The 22,486-nt window shown below is 35.2% G+C and overlaps 1 protein-coding gene and 2 long non-coding RNA genes across 13 annotated transcripts in view; 2 read left to right on the top strand and 1 right to left on the bottom strand.

The window, feature by feature from the left end:
- The window catches only part of LOC411157 (fat-like cadherin-related tumor suppressor homolog), a 511,957-nt gene that overhangs the window by 145,712 nt on the left and 343,759 nt on the right, over positions 1 to 22,486 (bottom strand). The gene's annotated exons all lie outside the window — the stretch shown is intronic.
- The window catches only part of LOC102653904, a 192,349-nt gene that overhangs the window by 74,319 nt on the left and 95,544 nt on the right, over positions 1 to 22,486 (top strand). The gene's annotated exons all lie outside the window — the stretch shown is intronic.
- LOC102656875 lies at positions 18,858 to 20,604 on the top strand. Its single transcript, XR_411549.3, has 2 exons — positions 18,858 to 19,830; positions 20,035 to 20,604. It is a non-coding gene; the product is annotated as an uncharacterized LOC102656875 (long non-coding RNA).

The raw sequence follows: 22,486 nt of genomic DNA, 5'->3' as shown, positions 1-22,486 counted from the left end.
TTTTTTTCAAAATCCACCGAAATATTGCGGCGCAACACGAACCTTCCGTAACTTCCTCACTCTCGACTGCCTAAGCGTTTCGCCCAAGTAGTTTATTAGGCAGTTTATTATCCAAGGTAGTTGGTCAAGCACTTTAACGTAGTTTCAAACAAATTATATGCACGTCAGGAATATAAAACGGAAAAATTATTATCATAAATGCACGGTGCATAGATAGCGCGGAGAGGAGACTATAGGGGTTAATGATATTTAATAATAAAGAAAGGAGCTACTGATTTTCAACCTCTTGCATACCAAAGTGGATCGATAAAACGGGTTCTTAAGGGATATAACACGGTCTCTCGCGAGGAATTTTATCAAGAATTTGTCATACAAATTCTTAATACATATGTAATCATTTATAGAGAGTTTATATATATAACAATTTCATATATAACAATTTTCAACGTGTATATACACTCACAATTTTTTGACACCAATTCCTTCTCTTCAATCTCGTCTTTCTCCTCATCAAGAGACATCTTTTTCTATTTCTCATCAATTAAAAAAAATATACTTTTCAATCTACCCTTTTTTCTTTTTCTTATTAAATATACTTTCCAATCTACCCTTTTTTCTTTTTCTTATTAAATATACTTTCCAATCTACCCTTTTTTCTTTTTCTTATTAAATATACTTTCCAATCTATCCTTTTTTCTTTTTTTTATTAACAATACTTTCCAATCTACCCTTTTTTCTTTTTCTTATTAAAAATACTTTCCAATCTATCTTTTGTTTTTTTCTTATTAAATATAGTTTCCAATCTACCCCTTTTTCTTTTTCTTATTAAAAATACTTTCCAATCTATCCTTTTTTCTTTTTCTTATTAAAAATACTTTCCAATCTACCCTTTTTTCTTTTTCTTATTAAAAATATTTTCCAATCTACCCTTTTTTCTTTTTCTTATTAAAAATACTTTCCAATCTACCTTTTTTTCTTTTTCTTATTAAATATACTTTCCAATTTACTCTTTTTTTTTTCTTATTAAAAATACTTTCCAATTTACCCTTTTCCTATTAAAAATATTTTCCAATCTATCCTTTTTTCTTTTTCTTATTAAATATACTTTCCAATCTACCCTTTTTTCTTTTTCTTATTAAAAATACTTTCCAATCTACCCTTTTTTCTTTTTCTTATTAAATATACTTTCCAATCTACCCTTTTTTTTTTCTTATTAAAAATATTTTCCAATCTACCCTTTTTTCTTTTTCTTATTAAAAATACTTTCCAATCTACCCTTTTTTCTTTTTCTTATTAAAAATACTTTCCAATCTACCCTTTTTTTTTTTCCTATTAAAAATACAATAATCTTCAACTCGAACGAATTCCAGAATCACAAATCAATGCTCACCAATCCCCAAAGAAAAATCCCAATAAATATATATATATATATATCTCCTCCTCTTGCACCGATTCGAAAGTTGATCGAACACGTACGTAAAGCCACCTAGGATTTTCGCAATACCCAATTTTCCCAATCGAGAGTCGGCTGGTACACGCGGATGATGGAACATGGAAATGGCCGCCGTTCCTGGTTTTGAAGGGGGAAGGAGGGGTGCAGCAATTGTTGTGCCGGTCCGGCGCGCGAATTATGTCGTCGAATTTTGATGAAGAAATTATTGCCCTCGACACCGTGCTGCCCTGCCAGTTTTCACCATTTTTCCGTCGTGCAATCCTCGATCGATCCTTTTTTCTTTTCTTTTTTTTCCACCAAACGATAAATAGACGCGCAGCCCGCATTTTAAGCGGCCGATTTCACGTCTCGAGCCACGCGATCCGTGCTCTCTTTTGCTTGGATCTCGTCTTCGATTTATATATCGATAATTGACGAAGTGGCGCGGTAATTAAAGACGTGTGCAAGATCGAATTGGGTATTTATTATCGTGATTCCTATATTATAATATTTTGAAACGAAAGTTCTATTCAATTCTGTTCGAGATCTCATTGATCACTTATTGGATTCGTTTAGTGGAATTTTTTGAAATCAAAACTGCATGAATTACCATGAATAGTTGGATCTAGTTACGGCAGATGGCGTAGTGTAGATAATGGCAGATAAGTAAGTTCAAGTCTACGTATAAATTATATGCATTAATCGAATAAAATTGCGCGCAATGAACCGATAGAAAGGGAGAGGAGGAGAAGAGAGGAATCGTCCAAACGACGAGAAGTCTAATTTCGAAAGTTAAATCCCTCCTCCTTAAGATAGATTTTACGTAGCATCGTTCGAAAAAGCATCAATTCGTCCCCGTTAAATTTTCTTTACTACCGTCGAGTTTCGAGGTAGTGGTACAGAAGCGGCGATGATCGCGGAGGGAAAAACGGGTCGTTTTTCAATGAAAGGCCCATTTACTCGTTCACGGAACGTCGTGAATCGGTTTAGTGCGTGCGATCGTAGCGAGCCGGCAGTAAAATTAAAGAGAGGCATAAAAGAGATTCCGTGGCGAGTGAATGAACGTGTCCCTTTTACGGCCGCCCGTAAAAGAGAAAGAAGAGAGGGAGGAGGAGTGGGGCGACGTCCCGTCCAACGAAGGCGGAAACAGAAGAAACGGAAGAAGAGGAACGGGCGAAACGAGCAACCGCGCTCGTCAAACATAATTATTTTTCCTCGACGCGCGCGAGAACTCGAACCCTTTCTCCCCTTCCTCCCCTTTCCGTCCTCTAATTGGCTTGTGCAAAAAATGAAAAAATCAAAAGAAAAGTGTAAAACGAAAAAAATAAAGGAAGAAAGGAATACCGCTGCAAACAATTTTCCGCATCGGTGAAGGTTCCACGACGATTCCCTGGGATTCGATTGTTCGGTTATTTCATTCGAGTCGGGTTTGTTCCCTCTCTCTCTCTCTCTCTCTCATTTTTCCTTCCTCTCTTCTCTCTCTCTCTCTCTTTCTCTCGTTGCACTTTCTCTCTTTTTTTTTTTTCTCCCCTCCCTCTAGTCCCTTTTTTCATCGGTGATTGTCAGACACGATGAGCGTATTCTGCTCCGTGCGCCCGCATTTAAACTGGCCGCCTGTGTCCAGCGAGCCAACTGCCCGTAAAACGTTACTGTACCCGTAACTCGTACCCTTTCGGGACCAATCATTGGACGAATGTTATTACGAAAATGAATGGGAAATACGATATTTTATTTGCAACTGTCCGATTCCATCCGATTTTACAATACACCTCTTTTTCCTCACCCCTTCTCCGGCTTGTTAAACGACCCCGCGTCACATATTCTTACTCTCCACTTATTCAGATTAGAATTTGGATTAGAATTCCTTGTAATTAGGAGGATTAATTTTAATTTTATCACAAGATTATGAGATTTTGAATCTTGTAACAAAATAAGGAATTAAGATAAAACTGTAGACGAATGTATTTTCCTCCGTAATTTCCTCCCCTTTCGTGCAACAATAATAAAATTCATGAACAATCGAGAAAATGAATGGAAAATACGATATTTTATTTAATTTGCCACATTATGAGATTTCGAATCTTGTAATATATAAAGTAAGGAATTAAGAAAAAATTCTGAACGAATCTTCATTAGAATAATATCTAATATATCTAATTTCTTACCCTTTCGCGCAACAATAATAAAATCCACGAACAATCGAGAAAATGAATATGATATTAGGAAATATGATATTTTATTTGAAACTCATTCTTACTCTCCACTTATTCAGATTAGAATTCCAACTCCTTGTAACAGGATTAATTTTGATTTAACCACAAGATTATAAGATTTCGAATTAGAAATTAAGAAAAAACTCTACACGAATGTACCTAATTTCTTATCCTTTCATGCAACAATAATAAAATCCACGAACAATGGAGAAAATGAATGGAAAATACGATATTTTATTTAATTTACCACATTATAAGATTTCGAATCTTATAATAAAATAAAGTAAAATAAGTAAAAAAAAGAGGAATCTTTATTAGGTGAATATATCTGATATACCTAATTTCCTTCGAACAATCGAAATAAATGGAAATACGATATTTTATTTGAAACTGCCTCATCCTTATTCTCCATTTACTCAGATTAGAATTTCAATTCCTTATAACAGGATTAATTTTGATTTAACCACAAGATTATAAGATTTCGAATTAGAAAAAAACTCTAGACGAACCTAATTTCCTACCCTTTCGTGCAACAATATTAAAATCCACGAACAATGGAAAAAATGAATGGAAAATACGATATTTTGGAACTGTCTCATCCTTACTTTCCATTGAATAACTCTCTCAGATTGAATAAAATAGATAAAATTCCAATTCCTTATAACAGGATTAATTTTAATTTTACCACAAGATTATAAGATTTCGAATCTTGTAATAAGATAAAGAATTAAGAAAAAACTCTAGACGAATCTTCATTAGGCGAATATATCTGATACCTAATTTCCTTAGAACAATCGAAAAAATGAATGGAAATACGATATTTTATTTGAAACTGTCTCATCCTTACTCTCCATTTACTCAGATTACAATTCCAACTCCTTATAACAGGATTAATTTTGATTTAACCACAAGATTATAAGATTTCGAATTAGAAAAAAACTCTAGACGTACTTAATTTCCTATCCTTTTATGCAACAATATTAAAATCCACGAACAATGGAGAAAATGAATGGAAAATACGATATTTTATTTGGAACTGTCTCATCCTTACTCTCCACTTACTCAGATTAGAATTCCAACTCCTTATAACAAGATTAATATTAATTTTAATTTAACCACAAGATCATAAGATTTCGAAATTAAGAAATTAAGAAAAACTCTACATGAATGTATCCTAATTTCCTATCCTTTCATGCAACAATATTAAAATTGTATACACAAACAATGGAGAAAATGAATGAAAAATACGATATTTTATTTAAAACTGTCTCATCTTTACTCTCCACTTACTACTCCACTAAGATTAATATTAATTTTAATTTAATCACATAAGATTTCGAAATTAAGGAATTAGGAAAAAACTCTAGATCATAAGATTTCGAAATTAAGGAATTAATTAAATAATTATAAATTAATAATATATTATAATTATATAATAAATTAAGGAAAAAACTCTAGACGAATGTACCTTGTAATTTCCTCCCCTTTAACAACAATAATAAAATCCACGAACGAACCGAATCGAATCGAATCGAGCATTGGAATCTACCATTCCAACAACATTGAACGCCATTCCAAACCACTTAGCAGCCACCTTCTTCCCCTCCCCCCATTTTCTAACTTCCTAACAACCTACTCTACGGCCTCCACACGTTTCGCAAGGGATCCTCCCTCCCTCCCTCTCTTCCTTCCCCCGATCCGTGTTTTACACGGGTGCCCCTTTCCGCCCGTGGATTCCGCGGCCGGTGTTAAGTTTCGCGGTCGTCCCGTTCCCCTTTGTTTCACGGCCGAGGCAAAACTCGCGCCGGCGACCGTTCCCACGAGCCTTCGAAACCCTCTCCGCCGCACTCTCTTTCCCTCTTCGTTCCGCCCCGCCCCGTTTTTGCGCGTCCCCCGGGATTGTAAAATTCCCCGGCGGATCAAAAGGAGACACGGCCGAGACCAGATCCTTTCTTCTTCGCGATTACGTTCGACGTGTGTACACTTTTATATCGGTCGCGGAGAAGGGGATGAAGATTGTATCAGTCGTTGGATGATTTCGGGCTCGGTGCGAAAAATCGCTTTGTAGTGTGAAGTACAGTGACAAATTAATTTCAGCCTCTCGAGCCTCTACTTTTTCTTTTTATCGTGGAAATTTTATTTTGCAGTAAATATATCCTGATACATCTGACGAGAATAAAAATTAATGTTAATTAATCTATCTAATAATAATGAGTGATATAATTAGACGAAAAGGAAGAAACTTTGAAATAATTCTCCTCGAAGCTATTGAATCGTTTCTAAGAGAGATCCTTTTATCTTTCTTATTGGATATCTCGAAAGCTTTGCTCGAATTGCCTCGCGACAATCCATGATCCATATTCGAGAACGCACGTTTCTTTTCGTCTCGAAAAATTTGTTGCTTCGAGAAAACGAAGAAAGAAAGGAGAGACGGAGAGAGAAAATAGAAAAAAATGACGAGGTAGGAACGAAAGCATGCCCATATTTCGAACCTACCCCGACCCACGTTTATTTTTCCACGATTTATTCCCAGTGCCCTGTGTTTACACGTCCGTCAAACCGGACGTTTTGTTTGATTAAAAGCTGTGATCGTTAACGGCTCTCCACGTCCGAGCGTGTCGAAAGGATTTCGCGCGAAAAAAATATTCGATTACAGGGGACAATTTTCGCGTTGCTTGGCAGCGGCCATCGCGGTCTTGAAACTGTTTGAGGTTTGGCTTCCCTCCGAACTTCGAACGGTTTTGCGATTCGCAGCGCCCATTTTGGAAATTGAAGCTTCTCTGTAACACGTTTGTTTGTCGTGAACAATGTGATTAATCTTTAAAATATATTTCTGGAAAAAGTGATGGAATATTTTATTTAACAATGTGTGCGACAGAAGAAGAATGAAATTATCGAATAAAACTGATCAAATTCCTTTGCTTGATCTGCAAAGAATTTATTGCTTAATTGATGCACATGTTTCTTCATTGTGTGAAATAAAAAAAGAAAAAATGGAACAGTATCAAGAATTCCTTAAAATAATGTATCCAATCCAACAAATAGCTTGCAATATAAAGTATTCATGACCTACGATAATATATACAAAAGTATCGTCATTTACGATAATCTTTCTAAAAGATTAAAAAGAGAAAAAGTTACAAATATTCCTATGAAAAATAAATATAAGAAACGTCCCCTCTGCGATATCGTCCTCGTCCAATCATTCTCTGCCAGAAAGAAAAAAAAAAGTAATCCAATTCCATAAGTGAAATAAGTCAGTCTGGCCGACTTATCGTGTGGACGACGCGAGGAGGGCGTGAAAGATAAGGAAGAGCATCGTTCCGTAAGGGATAATAAAACGGAGAATAAAAAATCGTTAAAAATCGTCCTAATCTTTTTCTACGCGTGTAGAAAGCGCCATCCTTCGAAAATGCGTCTGGACGAGGGTTTAATTTGATCGTCGTCGTTGCTCGAAAGAACTGTGAAAGAAAAGAGAAGAGAAAAGGGAGGAATGGAAAAAAGTTTCGCGTCGAATAACCGGAAAGGCAATTTTAGGGGATAACTTTGGGATCGTTGCGACCAACGCCTTGGTCCTCCTCCTCCTCCTCTACGTGTGCGGTTGGTGGAGGAGGGGGGAAAAATTGTGACGCCGAGTTACCTAACGGCGGCGGCGCGGATCGCGAAGAAAATACACTGCAAGAACGAAGAAATGGTGATTACGTTATAAAATCTTTCCTTAAACAAGCTCGCGAAACTTGCGATGGAACTTTTGGTGGAACAACGAGAGGGAATCGTTGATTAGCGAGTGGAGATTGGCTAAAGAAGGAGAAGATTTTTTTACGGTGGTGGACGTTTAATTCTGTTGATGAACTTGTGTCGTTATTAGAGTTGAATTTGGAATTCTAGATCTGATATAATTGGGACAAAAGTAAGGTTTTTTTAGAAAATTAATCCTGAATTTTTGTTGAGATGAAAAAGTGTATATGTATGTTATATATTTTCTTCGAAATTATATTGTTTTTTTTTTTCAATGGTTTTTTATATTGATTTTTTTTTTGCGGTGGTAGACGTTTAATTCTGTTGATAAACTTGTGTCGTTATCAGAGTTGAATTTGGAATTCTAGATCTGATATAATTGGGACAAAAGTAAGGTTTTTTTAGAAAATTAATCCTGAATTTTTGTTGAGATGAAAAAGTATGTTATATATTTTCTTCGAAATTATATTGTTTTTTCTTTTTCAATGGTTTTTTATATTGATTTTTTTTTTTGCAGTGGTAGACATTTAATTCTGTTGATGAACTTGTGTCGTTATCAGAGTTGAATTTGGAATTCTAGATCTGATATAATTGGGACAAAAGTAAGGTTTTTTTAGAAAATTAATCCTAAATTTTTGTCGAGATGAAAAAGTGTGTTATATATTTTTTTCGAAATTATATTGTTTTTTTTTTTTGCAATGGTTTTTTATATTGATTTTTTTTTTTGCGGTGGTAGACGTTTAATTCTGTTGATGAACTTGTGTCGTTATCAGAGTTGAATTTGGAATTCTAGATCTGATATAATTGGGACAAAAGTAAGGTTTTTTTAGAAAATTAATCCTGAATTTTTGTTGAGATGAAAAAGTGTCTTATATATTTTCTTCGAAATTATATTGTTTTTTTTTTTTTCAATAGTTTTTTATATTGATTTTTTTTTGCGGTGGTGGAAGTTTAATTCTGTTGATGTACTTGTGTCGTTATCAGAGTTGATGGAATTTCTAGATCTGATATAATTGGGACAAAAGTAAGGGTGCAAGACTTTTTTTAGAAAATTAATCCTGAATTTTTGTTGAGATGAAAAAGTATGTTATATATTTTCTTCGAAATTATATTGTTTTTTTTCAATGGTTTTTTATATTGATTTTTTTTTTGCAGTGATAGACGTTTAATTCTGTTGATGAACTTGTGTCATTATCAAAGTTGAATTTGGAATTCTAGATCTGATATAATTGGGACAAAAGTAAGGTTTTTTTTAGAAAATTAATCCTGAATTTTTGTTGAGATAAAAAAGTGTGTTATATATTTCTTAAATTATATTGTTTTTTTTTTCAATCGAGGTTAGTTAGATCAGTTTAATTTCGATAAATTCGAGCCGTGGTTGGAATAATTGGTCCGTATTAATGTCATTTACACGATTGATATTCGTCATTGTTACGCATTGGTATCATATAGCAATATTATGGAACATCATTCCTGTAAATTTAAACGCGAAATATATAAGCGTTGGCAACGCTCAAGCCGGTTTCTATTATATTATAATTTCCCTTTTTCCGACCGTTTCACTGTCAAACCACCACTCGAAACCGCAGGCCTTCGGAAAGCGTGCAAATTTGGAATACACCAAATACACACGATCCTGGAATCTTTCCAATGCACGCGAATCTGGGATCTGTCAAACACACGCGAATTAGCATTCTAAACGAGCGTTAGTTCCGAAGCTTTCCAGGCCACCAACCCCCAAATTTATTATTACAACTCAAACGCATACGTGGCACACTCCGATCCTTTAAATCTCCAAGTATAATTGCTCGAAATATTATATTCCAGCCGAGATGGGCGAACCTTTTCGAGAATAGTATTCACGAAAGAAAAGCGAAAAATATACGATCGAGACTGAATTGTTTGAAATAATCGAAACATTACATCTTTCGATTAGCAGAACAAAGAAAACTCACGAAAGATAAAATAAAAAACGCAATTGAAACGCAATTGTTATTTGTATGAAACAATCCCAATATCGAAACTCTATATAGTTCCAAACAATAAAATCCATTGTATTTTCCAGCCAAAAAATTTCTCAAAAAAAAAAACTCACGAAAAAAATCAAAAATACAAATAAAAATAATTATCGATCGTTCGAAATCACGATAGAAGATCCGAGATTTAAATTTCCCGCCAGTGAAACGATAACCTTCGTAGCATTATCGAAAAATAATTGCTTGGGTATTTTTCTAACTAAAATTACCATCAATCTCTCGAAGAAAACTCACGAAAGAAATCCGAGATTCAAATTTCCCGCCAGTGAAATCATTTCTATTATCTATTATCGGAAGATAATTTTCTAACTAAGGAAATACAACGAATCTCTCGAAGAAAGTCACGAAAGAAAGCGAAAATAGAATTAAAATTATCGATTATTTCGATCTATCACGATTCGAGATTCAAATTTCCCGCCAGTGAAATTATTTCTATTATCTATTATTGAAAAATAATTTTCTAACTAAAGAAATACAATGAATTTCTCGAAGAAAAGTCACGAAAGGAAGCGAAAATAGAATTAAAATTATCGGTTATTTTGGAACCACGATCCAAGATTTAAATTTCCCGCCAGTGAAATTATTTCTATTTATTATCGAAAGATAATTTTCTAACTAAAGAAATACAACGAATTTCTTGAAAAAAAATCACGAAAGGAAGCAAAAATAGTATGAATTAAAATTATCGATTATTTCGATCTATCACGATTCGAGATTCAAATTTCCCGCCAGTGAAATTATTTCTATTATCTATTATGGAAAAGTAATTTTCTAACTAAAGAAATACAAAGAATCTCTCGAAGAAAAGGAAGTGAAAATAGAACGAATTAAAATTATCGATTATTTCGGAACCGTCACGATCCGAGATTCAAATTTCCCGCCATAACGAAACGATCGTCTTTGTGGCAATTATACCGTGTAAAATATCAAAGAGTGTGTAACGTCGATTAATTTAATTTCCTCAATTCGTGCATACCTCGACACAGAAAAATTGGCGAGGCTATTGTCGCAGCTTGCAATCGGACGACATAGCCGAGTTAATAATCCAAGTTACGCGGTTGCTTTGATAATTTAAACGCAAACGATGCTCCTGGAATTTCCGCTGATGAGTGGACCGGAGTTCCATTCAATTTCGGTTCGTTAATTCGAGAAATTGTTTTATCAAGTTTCGGCTAATGGGATAGATTTACTTCACGATTTTCATTTCGCGTTCCCTATTTGAATTTGTCGCGTGAAACGTACGAGGTAGTCTCGAGTTAAAGACGTTTAAATAGGAGGGATTTTTAAGCGGCTTAAATTTTATGGAATTACGTCCCGGTTTTGTGCAAGTTGAAGCGAAAAGATAGAGAAGAATTATAATTTATAATACATTTTGAATATCGTTACACTTAATCGCCCTCGAATTAAAATTTGTTCGCATGTTTCATCCGCACGTATTATTAATATTATTGTGTATAATTCCAAAGCGTTTCTGTTTGTGTATAATTCCAAAGCGACCATGATTTTTCGAATTCCAAAATTTTTTTGCTCTAATCTTCGTTATTAAAAAGAATATTCTAAAATATTCCGAAAACAAATAACGTATCTGGTTAAAGCGCGAAACAAAAGAAAGGATAAATCAAGTTTCTATCGTTACATCTGTAACAATTATACACGAAACGTTCCTTTGACGCATTTGGAATAATTACCGATCCGATTCAATATAAACAGACTAATGCTGTTTAATCAATCGATAATGACGGTCATGGCGAAAAGAACGTTCGTTTCAGTCGACGGACAGACACATTGTGTTCGCGTTCATAGCGAGAAAAAAAAAAGGAAAGAAAAAAAAAACAGTGACAGCGAACGTATTTCGAAGGATTCAACAATATCGGTAATCAATGTTTTGTATCACACCGTTAACGTGTTGCGAACGAAACTGGGTTTTCCAATTAAAACTGACAAAAAAAAAAAAAAAAAAGGAAGAGAAACGAGGACCATTCGATGTAAATGAAAATGCATCAGCTGTCAAAAGCTAATGGTTTACAGATAGTTATTTTTCGTTGTTGTTGTTGTTGCGATACATTTAAAAAAAAGCAACAAATTTTCACTCGATCGAACGTTAATGTAAAATGCGATTAATTAATTCCTTTTCCTTAATAAACTTTTCATCGAGTATCGATGATAAATTCCGAAAATTGCGAGTATCCATATCGAAAGTGAAGAGATATATATATATATCAAAATACTCTGAATCTGAACGGACAGAAATATCGTTCGCGTCTCACCAGAGTAAACACGTAAGCGTGGTTGTAACAAACTCGATGGCACCGCAAACGTTGCTTCACTGCTTGAGTGGACGACACGCCACGGACAAACCGAATGTACCTCGACAAACACCGGATGCCTCGAGATGCGTTTCCACCATAAAGTAAAGTTTCCCTTATCTGAATCATCATCATCATCATCAGTTTTGACCAAAGAAAACGAGAAAACGAACGTCGAAAAGCGAGAATCCTCCATTTTGTGGCGCTCTCTCTGCACAAAATGGCGTCCGTGTAGATCTAGGCGACATCTGTTATTTATATACAAGAAATTTTAAAAAATCCAGATATAAGTTATACTCAGATATAATTTTGATACAATTATGAAATTCCTTCCAAATTTTACTCATTTCTCTACATTTTTATATAAATTGATATATATATCATTCTCGTAATATTATTAATTTGACGAAGGTTATTCCAAGTTTCTGACCTGGCGAACATTCACAACGAACGAATAATATACGAATACTACGGCAAGCAGTAGATGTGTATATATATCTATATACCCAAAATGGAGTCGGGCAAAGACCACCTAGGTATAACAATTCAAACACACCACGGACCGTAACCGTTTCGAGGCAATAAACGAAATTTGGGTGGTAGGTCCGGATGGCGGCTCGCTTTGAAATTCTCATTCGATTCGGAAGCGTATATTTGAAGGACTAGTTAATGAACTTTTGCATTCTTCTTCTTCTTCTTCCCTCTCTTTCTCTCTCTTCTTTTCTTCGTTTGCAGAAGGGAAACTACGGCGCGAAGTCACGAACCACGCGCGCTTCGAAAGAGAGGAAGAGAAGGAGGGAGGTTAAAGGAACTCGTTGACACACCGGAAGAGAGAAAGAGAAAGATTTGGGATTTGATTCATCTACGATCGCGCACTCGTCTCGCGTGTAATTCGCGGGATCCACTTTTAAACGAAACCGACTCGAGATAAAAATGAAACAGGATCGAAATATGGACGATGTTATTTAGAGATTGCATTGTCGTGATGGAAAGAGAAAATTTTCTGGAGAATTTCGTGCGTGTGATAAGGGAGAGGGAGATAGGTTCGATTTATTATTATCTTTCCTCTTTTTCTTTTTTTACATTATTGTGAAGAACACGTAACGAGAATAAAATTTTAACAATTTTAATAAATTTTTTTTGTATTAAGAATAGTCACATTCTCAAGATCGTATTTCCACTTTCAAGTATTTAAGATTCAAATGTAAATACAGGCATTTTGATAATAATAATAATAATATAGGATGATTTTTCAGAGGAAAAACGGGAAATTTTCTTCTTTTTTTCGCAATTTACCATTTTCGTTTATCGCTTGAAACGAAGCATTATCCCCGAATTTCCTCGAGTCTCATCCCCGGGGATAATCAAAATCCCTTTCTCACATTTCCAACAACAATCCTGCGAAATCGTTTAAACCTTTATACTCTTCTGAAAAGAGTACAACAAATTACGTCGAAACGATTCCCCTCTCCAATGTTTCCCCTTCCCAATGTTGCTGGTGTTCCATCTTCCTTGATGTCGACGAAAGAAGCACGCATCCAAGGGTAATTCACCGTCGAATCTCTCGTCCCTGAGGATCGGGATGGTCGGTTAACCGACGTTGTCATCGGCAACGTGGCGAAGATGGACGAGCATTTTTGCTGGGGGAGGGGAGAAGGACGACGTGATTATCGTCCTTGGAGGATAGACAGGGGAGGGGAAGGGCAAGTGAAATTAATTTTTACCTTTATAACGTTTGCCCGTTAAAAGTGTCCCAAACGGAGCGAATTACTCTGGCAAAATTCACATCCAGATGACGAATGAAGAATGAGACGAATATTTCGATTTGCTCGACAATGATAGGAAATTATTCATTGAAAATATTTATAAATTTATAAAATATATACACACAATGTTATAAATATACAGAGTGTCGATATGTATTTATATACAATACTTTTCGATAAATTAAATGAATCAAATTAAATGAAGAATGTAATTAATTGATGATCAACCGATCAATTTTTTTGCATCATATTTTACAATTATTTTCATATTTCGAAACATCTACAAAGATAATCCCTACGAATTAATTTTAATGAAAGAGTACAGTATAGAAAGAATTTAGTATATTAAAAAAGAAAAAAGCTTTTGTTTGCTCTTAAAAATAAGCTTTTACGAGTTCAACGTACGTGTTTTAGCTAAAAAAAGATAAATAAAAAGGATAAATAATTTTGTTCGTATCAATTTACGTAAAATATGGATGTTATGGGTGCAATATAAAGGGTAAGAAGATCGCATGCACACTGGAATCACAATATACGCGGTTGGCGGTATTGTTTAAGAGTGGTTGGTTCCTCCTCTGAAAGGGGAGGGGTAACCGAAAGGGAGCATATATCGCGTGCTGCATCAGCTCGGTAAATATTAGCCCGTCCTGGATATTACAATTCTGAAACTGGTTCAACGGGAACCGTCGTTCCCCTTTATCCCTGGAAAACGAACGTACCGACGATTACGGAAGTTTGCAGAATATCTCTGCGAAAGATTTATCCGAATTCCAACTTTTTTTCTTCTTCTTCTTCGTTTCTTCCTCTTTTCAACGATAGATTAAAAAAGAAATATATCGATACGATCTTTGGAACAATTGGAATCTTGGAAATATATTTTCCAATTTCTTTCTGCGTTGGAAATTTAAACTCGAATATTATAACACGATCTATTAATTAATCGATTTTTCTTTAAATTCATCGGGGATAAGATTGATCTTGGAGAAGGGAATCATAGTCGTCGATGGAAACAAATGAAGCTCTCCGTAAAATTTATTCCAGAAAATTCGTCGAGAATCCGATACGGTGGTATTTATAAAGCGTCTTGCAGGGTTAGAGTTTCAAAGCTCCTGCTGTTAAAGTGAAAGGTGCATCTTTGGTACTTGGGGGGGAAATACGTGGCCCGACCTTGCAACGACGTTCTAAAATGCGGCTGGCTCTCTCTCTCTCTTTTTCTTTCCCTCTGTGTTCAGGCGGAGAAACGGCAAGGAAATCGGGAACGAAGTAACGAGGATGTTGTTTCGTACATTCGATCCACGGTTTATGAGCCGGGAATGGTGCTACGTAGTAAAAAGAGGCGAATAAAGTCTCTTTGTAATTGAGGAAGTGCAATAATCAAGAGATATAAAGGATACTTACGGGTTAATTGGACGGGTACGCAGAAACTTGCGAACTTACAATTTGTACGAAAAAGAAGAAAAATTCTCTTTACACATTCGATATTTCTAAAATATATATATAGAGTTGAAGCTTATTCAGAATTTTTGGAGATTAAAGTGCATTGGAGTGTTACTACAATAGATATAGATCTGTTGCAACAATGACACGATCGATAATAATCCAATAATCCAACTATTGATCCTATACTTATGAAACTATACTTAAAAAGAGTCAATTGAAGAAAATAGTTTTCAATAGAAATAGATGAGACAGAGACATCTTAAGATTACGATTCGAATGATTCGAGAAATAAAAATGAATATTCTATCATATACGAATCTAAATAAATAGAAAAAAAAAGAAATAATTATAATACAAAATGTTTAGAGATCTTAAGAAGAATATCAAAATAATTCTTAAAAATAAATATTTCACGAATCTAAAAAATAAATAGAAAAAAAAAAAGTTTTATAGAAATAATAATAATACAAAATATTTAGAGATTTTAAGAGGATGAATATCAAAATAATTATTTTGAAATAAATATTTCACGAATCTAAAGAATCGATGGAAAGAAAGTTTCTGACAAAAATAAATAAATATATACAGAAATGTTTAAAGACCTCAATAATATAAATAGAGACATCTTAAAGATCACTATTCGAGAAATAAAAATGAATATTCTATGTACGAATCTAAAGAATAAATAGAAAAAAAAAGTTTTATAGAAATAATAATACAAAATGTTTAGAGATCTTAAGAAGACAAATATCAAAATAAATATTTCACGAATCTAAAGAATCGATGGAAAGAAAGTTTCTGACAAAAATAAATAAATATATATACACAAAAATATTTAAAGATCTCAAGGAATAATATAAATAGATGAGACATCTTAAGATCACGAACTAGAAATAAAAATGAATATTCTATGTACGAATATAAAGAATCAATAGAAAAAAAAAGTTTTATAAAAATAATAATATACATAAAAATATATATAAAAATAAATATTTCACGAATCTAAAGAATCGATGGAAAAATAGATGAGACATCTTAAGATCACAAACTATTGAGAAATAAAAATGAATATTCTACCATCTACGAATCTAAAGAATCAATAGAAAAAAAAAAATTTTATGAAAATAATATAATATACAAAATGTTTAGAGATCTTAAGAGGACGAATATTAAAATAATTCTTAAAAATAAATATTTCACGAATCTAAAGAATCGATGGAAAAAAGAAAGAAAGTTTCTGACAGAAATAAATAAATATATATACACAAAAATATTTAAAGATCTCAAGGAATAACAGAAATAGATAAGACATCTTAAGATCACGAACTATTCGAGAAATAAAAATGAATATTTCACTATCTACGAATCTAAAATCGATAGAAAAAAAAAAAGTTTTATGAAAATAATAATATACATAAAAATATATATAAAAATAAATATTTCACGAATCTAAAAAATTGATGGAAAGAAAATTTCTCACAGAAATAAATAATAAATATATACACAGAAATGTTTAAAGATCTCGGGGCGAAATAACTGGAGCAATAGCGCGATAATTCCGATGATTCGAAGGAACGGAATTAAACGATCCGGGCGCGGATTGGAGGCACGAAACCGCGTCGAGGCCGGGCGGAAATTGGGTCGGGGCTCCCGCGGGAATTTCAGATCTTATTATTACGGAATTGGAGCGGCCGGATATATAGATTGGGGACCGGTTCTCGAGATTTCCTTGGCAAATAAAAGGCGAACGGATCGGCGCAACACACGTAACGTCCCGGGCTACCTTTATTACGTTCTGCTGTCACACTTAGACGGGCCGACGATAATTAAACGCGGTGGATCGAATCCGCGATTTAAATTTCGCCTCGGGCGAGCCACCTCAGATGCAGATGAGATCGTTTCCCTTTTATAATCCTCTTAGGAACGTAGAACCCCTTTTTTTTTTTTGCCATTGTGAGGAAATATAACCGAGTTGTAAAAGGAATGGAACTAACTAATTCTTTACAACTTGAACTTTAGATCAATTTGCAAATTTCGTGTCGATCAATTGAATGCTTGCAAGGATTTTTTTTTACGATATAATATAAACTTTGATTCTAATAAAATGTGAAACACGAGACGGTTAATTCGTGTATAAGTTAGTATGAAGTTAGTATAATTCAGATATTTAAAGATTTTTTTAGAAATAAATTTTTATTCAAGTTTCTTCGCTTCTCAAAGTGTATTCGTAAAAAAGTTTGACGATACAATGATACAAACGAACGAGAACAGTTTTGGATGGAAAAATTCCAGTTAATAATACGAAGTTTGTTCAAGTCTATTAAGCCACTCCGTATCGAGTGCACCTATTTTTACTTCAACTTTGCTGCAACTGTCCCACAACTGTCAACAACTTTATTGTCTCAAAACGTGATTTCGAAAACTCGGTCGTCGAAAATTCTCGGTCCCGTGCCGATCCTAAAACTTTCGCAAGATACTCCGTAACACGAAACGGGTTAGATAGTCAAAGTTTCCAAGCTCGAGCTTAATTTTCCTCTTCTTTTTACGATAGTTGGCTGTATAAATCAGAGTTCGTAAGTCGGGATAAGAGGTATGCACCTGCGTACAATATCCCAATACCCCTTTCCTTCGATGAAATTTGACAGTTTTCAGAGGAGAGAAGAGTGTCTTGGATTAAATAAGCGATTTTATCGAGCCCTTGTATCAAAATATAAAGCGATATTATACTGGTGAATACGCGTGGCGTCTAATATTAACTTTTCATATCTTCATATCTTTTGTCCAAAGAAATATAAAGATCGCGAATGTTTCTTTTTAAAACCGAAATCCGAGAATTGTTAGGTTTGAATATACAGTTTTTCAGACTTGGAATAAGTGGAAAATGATTGTGACGAGATGAAATTTGTGATGAAACTTCCTATTCTATCGAATCTAATTCATCAAGAATAGAAAAAAAAATATGGAAAAAAAGACTTGATTATTTTTATTAACAATATCGAGAGTAAGGACAGTTTTGAAAATCTACATCCAAAAAGTATGAGATTAATGTACAGATGAATAAAATTTGTTATGGTAAATTTGAAAGTTTCATACTGCTATTTCCTTTCCTAAAAATCGATCATAAATCTTAATTGAAAGCACGAGTTATTTAAGTTTCGATGTAAAGTGAATCGAGTCCGGTCGTATATCTAAAAAAAAATTACATAATCGCGATATAAAAATGCTTACAGAGTCGGGGATCTGGATAGAGCGACAGAGCGAGGGCGACCAACCGCTTTTATTAAATCTCGAAGGATCGAGGAAATGGCGAAAGTTCGCCAGGATCGTGCTCGTATTTAACCCGCAGACTTGTTTCGAGGGATAAAGCCACAGATGGCGGCATACTTTCACCTCGGTATCGATTCGAGCTATCAGAATGGCTCGAAGAATGAAAGATAACCGTATCGAATCTGATTGTAAATGCATCGACCTAATAACATGGAGTGTGTGTCGTCTGGCCGATGTTAATTTTATCGCGAATCTCTCTCTCTCTGTGTGCACGAACGCCACTCTTATTTGTCGTTTCGTAAGTTTTCCTCGATAGCGTCACTTCTGGCAACTTCGATTTCTCTATTCATGTTCGATGCGTTTATATTTTACGAGTGAAAATTTCGAACGATCGACGACGTCCAGCTGCGGGAGCTATTCCTCGAGAATTTTATGCGTCGAGTTGTAGAGAGTTTTCCAAGGGGGATCTTTAAAGCTTATTCGGATCTAGATATAAAAATTTAACTGCCGTTTTTATGTACATGATATATCGAAGTAGTGATCGTTGTACAAATATGAAGAATTTTATTAAAATTATTACCGTAATTTATGCTCCACGAGAATACTTCAATTTTCTATAATAAGAATATTTTAAAATTTTCCAATTTTAAACTCTTCGATATTACTAATAAATACTTCTAGAAAAATTATCAAAATATATTTAAGTCGCGGATATCGCTATCAAGCAACACGTGCATAACCATTTCTTCTCCGTCGCAAGATTTAAAATCTTCCCATTCCCGCAAAAAGCTCGTTTCCTTCAGTCAGCTTATATACTCACTGTGCAACGTCATGCCGGAGGAATTCGTGGCGCCATCACGTTTAATACGCACTTAACTTTGCATGCGGCGTTGTTTTCATGCACCGTCATTAATTATCCGCAAAAAGTTTCGATCCAAAGGAAGTGGATACAGGGTCTACTTTTGTCGGTCTGTCTCGACTTCCGGTCGATGCAGCCGGCGCGCCCTAACCTGTACAGACTCGTGACACTTTACTCGCGCTAGGCGAAAGATTAATGACACTTAGTCGGGTAACTCTGCCGCTGCATCCCATTAATATATTACACGATGTCCATCTCTCTCTTTCTCGCGCTTCTCGATCATTGACATCGTCGATTCATCGTCTACATTGTCGTCGTCGTTGCCGTTCAGAAACGAGTAGATGTCGCTCTCGGTGATTCGATGCTCGATGCTCTTCTCGAGCGTTACATCTCGTAAATTTCATTCCATGGCCAATCAACGAGCCAAGTCAAATCGAACGACGTTTCTCGGCGCTAGGCGTCGCTCGCGTCTCTCGGCGTACACAGCGCCGTTTCCTTCTGTTTAATCTCGTTAAGTCGACTGATTGTGCTAATTGCTCTTTGCGAATTACTTGTGTTTCACGACGTGTTCGTAAGTAAGACATCCGTTCCGAAACGTGTTTCTTGCTTGCCTGGCTCCCTGGTGCAATTGGAAGAGGATTCGAGACGATTGAAATACGATATGACGCTCAGTTTTACGAGATAAAAAGAGACGCGTGTGTGAAAACAATTGGAAAAAGAAATATTAATTGAAATTAAAAGTGCTTCACTTTACGTGATTTGTCAAGAATTACGTATGTATTTTTGAGATATAAAAGATATTTCATAAATATATATTATAAAAGATAAAATTTGAGATTCAGATCAACATAACCTAACTTATAATTTCTGTTATCTAATTTAACAAATTCCTGTAGCTATTATATAAAAAAATATATATATGTATAATAGATTGATTATGATATTCGAAATTAACCTCGTATATCGTCCAATTGAAGATCTTTGACGGATGAAATATCATCGGTTGCCTAACATCGTCTTTCAAACGAAGCAGCAAATGTCAATTCCTGCGGAAAGGTTCATCGTGCATCCGACTGCAACGGCACGAAATTGCGACGTATCTGTCTCCGAGGACCAAGCTCGGGAATAATGCGACGATCACGCATCAATTTGCTCGTGCAACCGTTTCGAATAACCCCCTTACGCCGCGTACAGAATCGGCAACTAATCCAGCATTGTGTGTTGAGCATGATGCGATTATCGCGTTATATCATGGGGGAACGTCGAGCTGTGAAAGCGTCGTTGAACCTTCGACCAAAACCGCACACGCGGTTCAAAAATAAGCTGTAAGCCAAACTTTCATTCCAATGTTTATCGCCTATGAACGAAATCTAATATTTCGAGAGGTTTCAATTTTCTAATAATAATGTTAAGTTCTAATGTATCGTTTTATCGCTGACTTCGTAAAAGTGAATTTGAGGTTAGGAATTTTCTGTGTTTTTCTGTGAGTAAACTTTTGTTGTAAAGAAATACAAATGTGCAAATTATAATTTTGTTATATAATATTATTCGATAATTTTTGATTTCGATGAGCTTCATTTCATAAAAGCGAATTCGAGGTTAGGATTTTTTTTTTGTCTTCGTATTATACGAGGAGATGATCGAAATATTTCTCATTTATAATTCAGGATTGATATTATGTAAATTCTAGAGTAACGGAATTCTGAATAGAAAAAAGAAAGTAACGTTCTCCTTAAGGCGCGTTTCTGTACACATATTCGTGCAAACTTAGACTCTTGTTCTGTGTCAAAATTATATTCTTACGTGCGTGCAGTTAGAAAACAGGGTAACGGTTCGGTTGAAAATCGTACGTGTAAGAATGCGGTCTAAGCCTGCGAAAAATGTACCTTTAAGGCATGTTTCTACAAGTGTAGAACGTGCAACGTTGGGACGCAGCGAGAATGGAATGCGCGTTATTCTGGATCAAAATCTCGTACGTGCAACTGGGAAGATAGGATGAGGAGAGCATTTCATACGCTGTATGTATTTTACATGGTGCATTGCGCGCATGGGAACGAGACTACCTAAAGATTTCTACGAAGAATAGCCGGGATTGCAATTCATTTTTCAAAGAAAACAGCGATTCCCCTCGTCGCATTATCGTCGCGTAACACACATTTTACGCGTGTTATCATAACGAGTTTCCGTTCCGAGATTACGTGGCGGAACAAAGTTACGCAGAAGCAATATGTACACGCTTTAATATCCGTATTTTATCAATATTCTGTGTAATTTATGCGTTTGGCGGTACATACGATACGCGAGATACTTTCGATAAAGGTATAAGAAATACTTGATTATTTATCATTTCTAAGAAATGGATTTATATTCCGCGTTTTAAACGTGGAATGTGGTATCATCATACGCATTCATAAAACTTGAAGAGCAAGGTACTTTTTAGATCTGGGAGCGGCTTTCGAATACGATTTCTATCTTCCTTCCCCCCCCTCCCATTTATCACACTAAGAGCATAAAATATTGCCCTAATTAAATATCTAAATTGTTTTAATCCTAACGGATGAAACAATCTTACAGGAATTCCAACTTCGTAAAAATCTCGCCAATGAAAACTTTTTAAAGCTTCTTGAAAAACTTTTCACTTTGCATAAAATCTAAAAATACTTAAGAAATCTCGATGAATAATCTATTGAAAAACAAATATTCAAATGTTACTTGCACGCACAACTCGAATTCATTTCCTGTTACCAAGTTTCCTGATCCTTCCATGTTGGTTTTCATCAGACACCACTTTCTTGCACTCCCTGCAACCCTTAGAGAGAGAAAGACGCCTCGATTGGCACCGATTGTCACCGATTGTCATCGGTGGACGATGATCGATGAATTTCTCACCGCTCGGATGGATTTCTCGACTTCTCTCCCGCGGGAGAAATCGATAACGGATCGCCCCCTCGCCTCTCCTCCTCCTCCCCCTCCCTCTCGTGCCTTTCGCCCGCGCTGCTCGCGATTCATCGCGCGTCCAAAGTAATTTCATTCGAAAGTTCGTGTCGGGTAGGGGTCAGCCACGATTCTCGTGAATTTCAATGAAACTCGTTAGAAGTGTTCCGCTTCCGCGGTCTCGCTGTTTGGTCCATTTATAGGATCGTTAAGGTATATAACGGACGCCATGACGAATGAAATACCGCCCAACCCTGGGTTGGGTTACGACTTTTCGAAACTTGCTATCACTCTGATAATAATAACAATAATAATAATAATAATGATGTGGGTTGCAGCGCGTAAAAAGAAACTTCAACGAGCATCGCCCCTATATTCGAATAGAAAACTGTTCTCCGCCATTTTAAACTAGTGGAGTGCCCAGTTTTAGTGACGAAATTGATTTCGAAGTAGATAATAATATACTCGAACTTTATTAACGTTAGAGAAAAAAAA

This window comes from Apis mellifera, linkage group LG6 (assembly GCF_003254395.2).
Source record: "Apis mellifera strain DH4 linkage group LG6, Amel_HAv3.1, whole genome shotgun sequence".
Taxonomy (NCBI): Eukaryota; Metazoa; Arthropoda; class Insecta; order Hymenoptera; family Apidae; genus Apis; species Apis mellifera.
The sequence above is the reverse complement of the archived record's forward strand: the minus strand, read 5'-3'. Positions and strand labels throughout refer to the sequence as shown.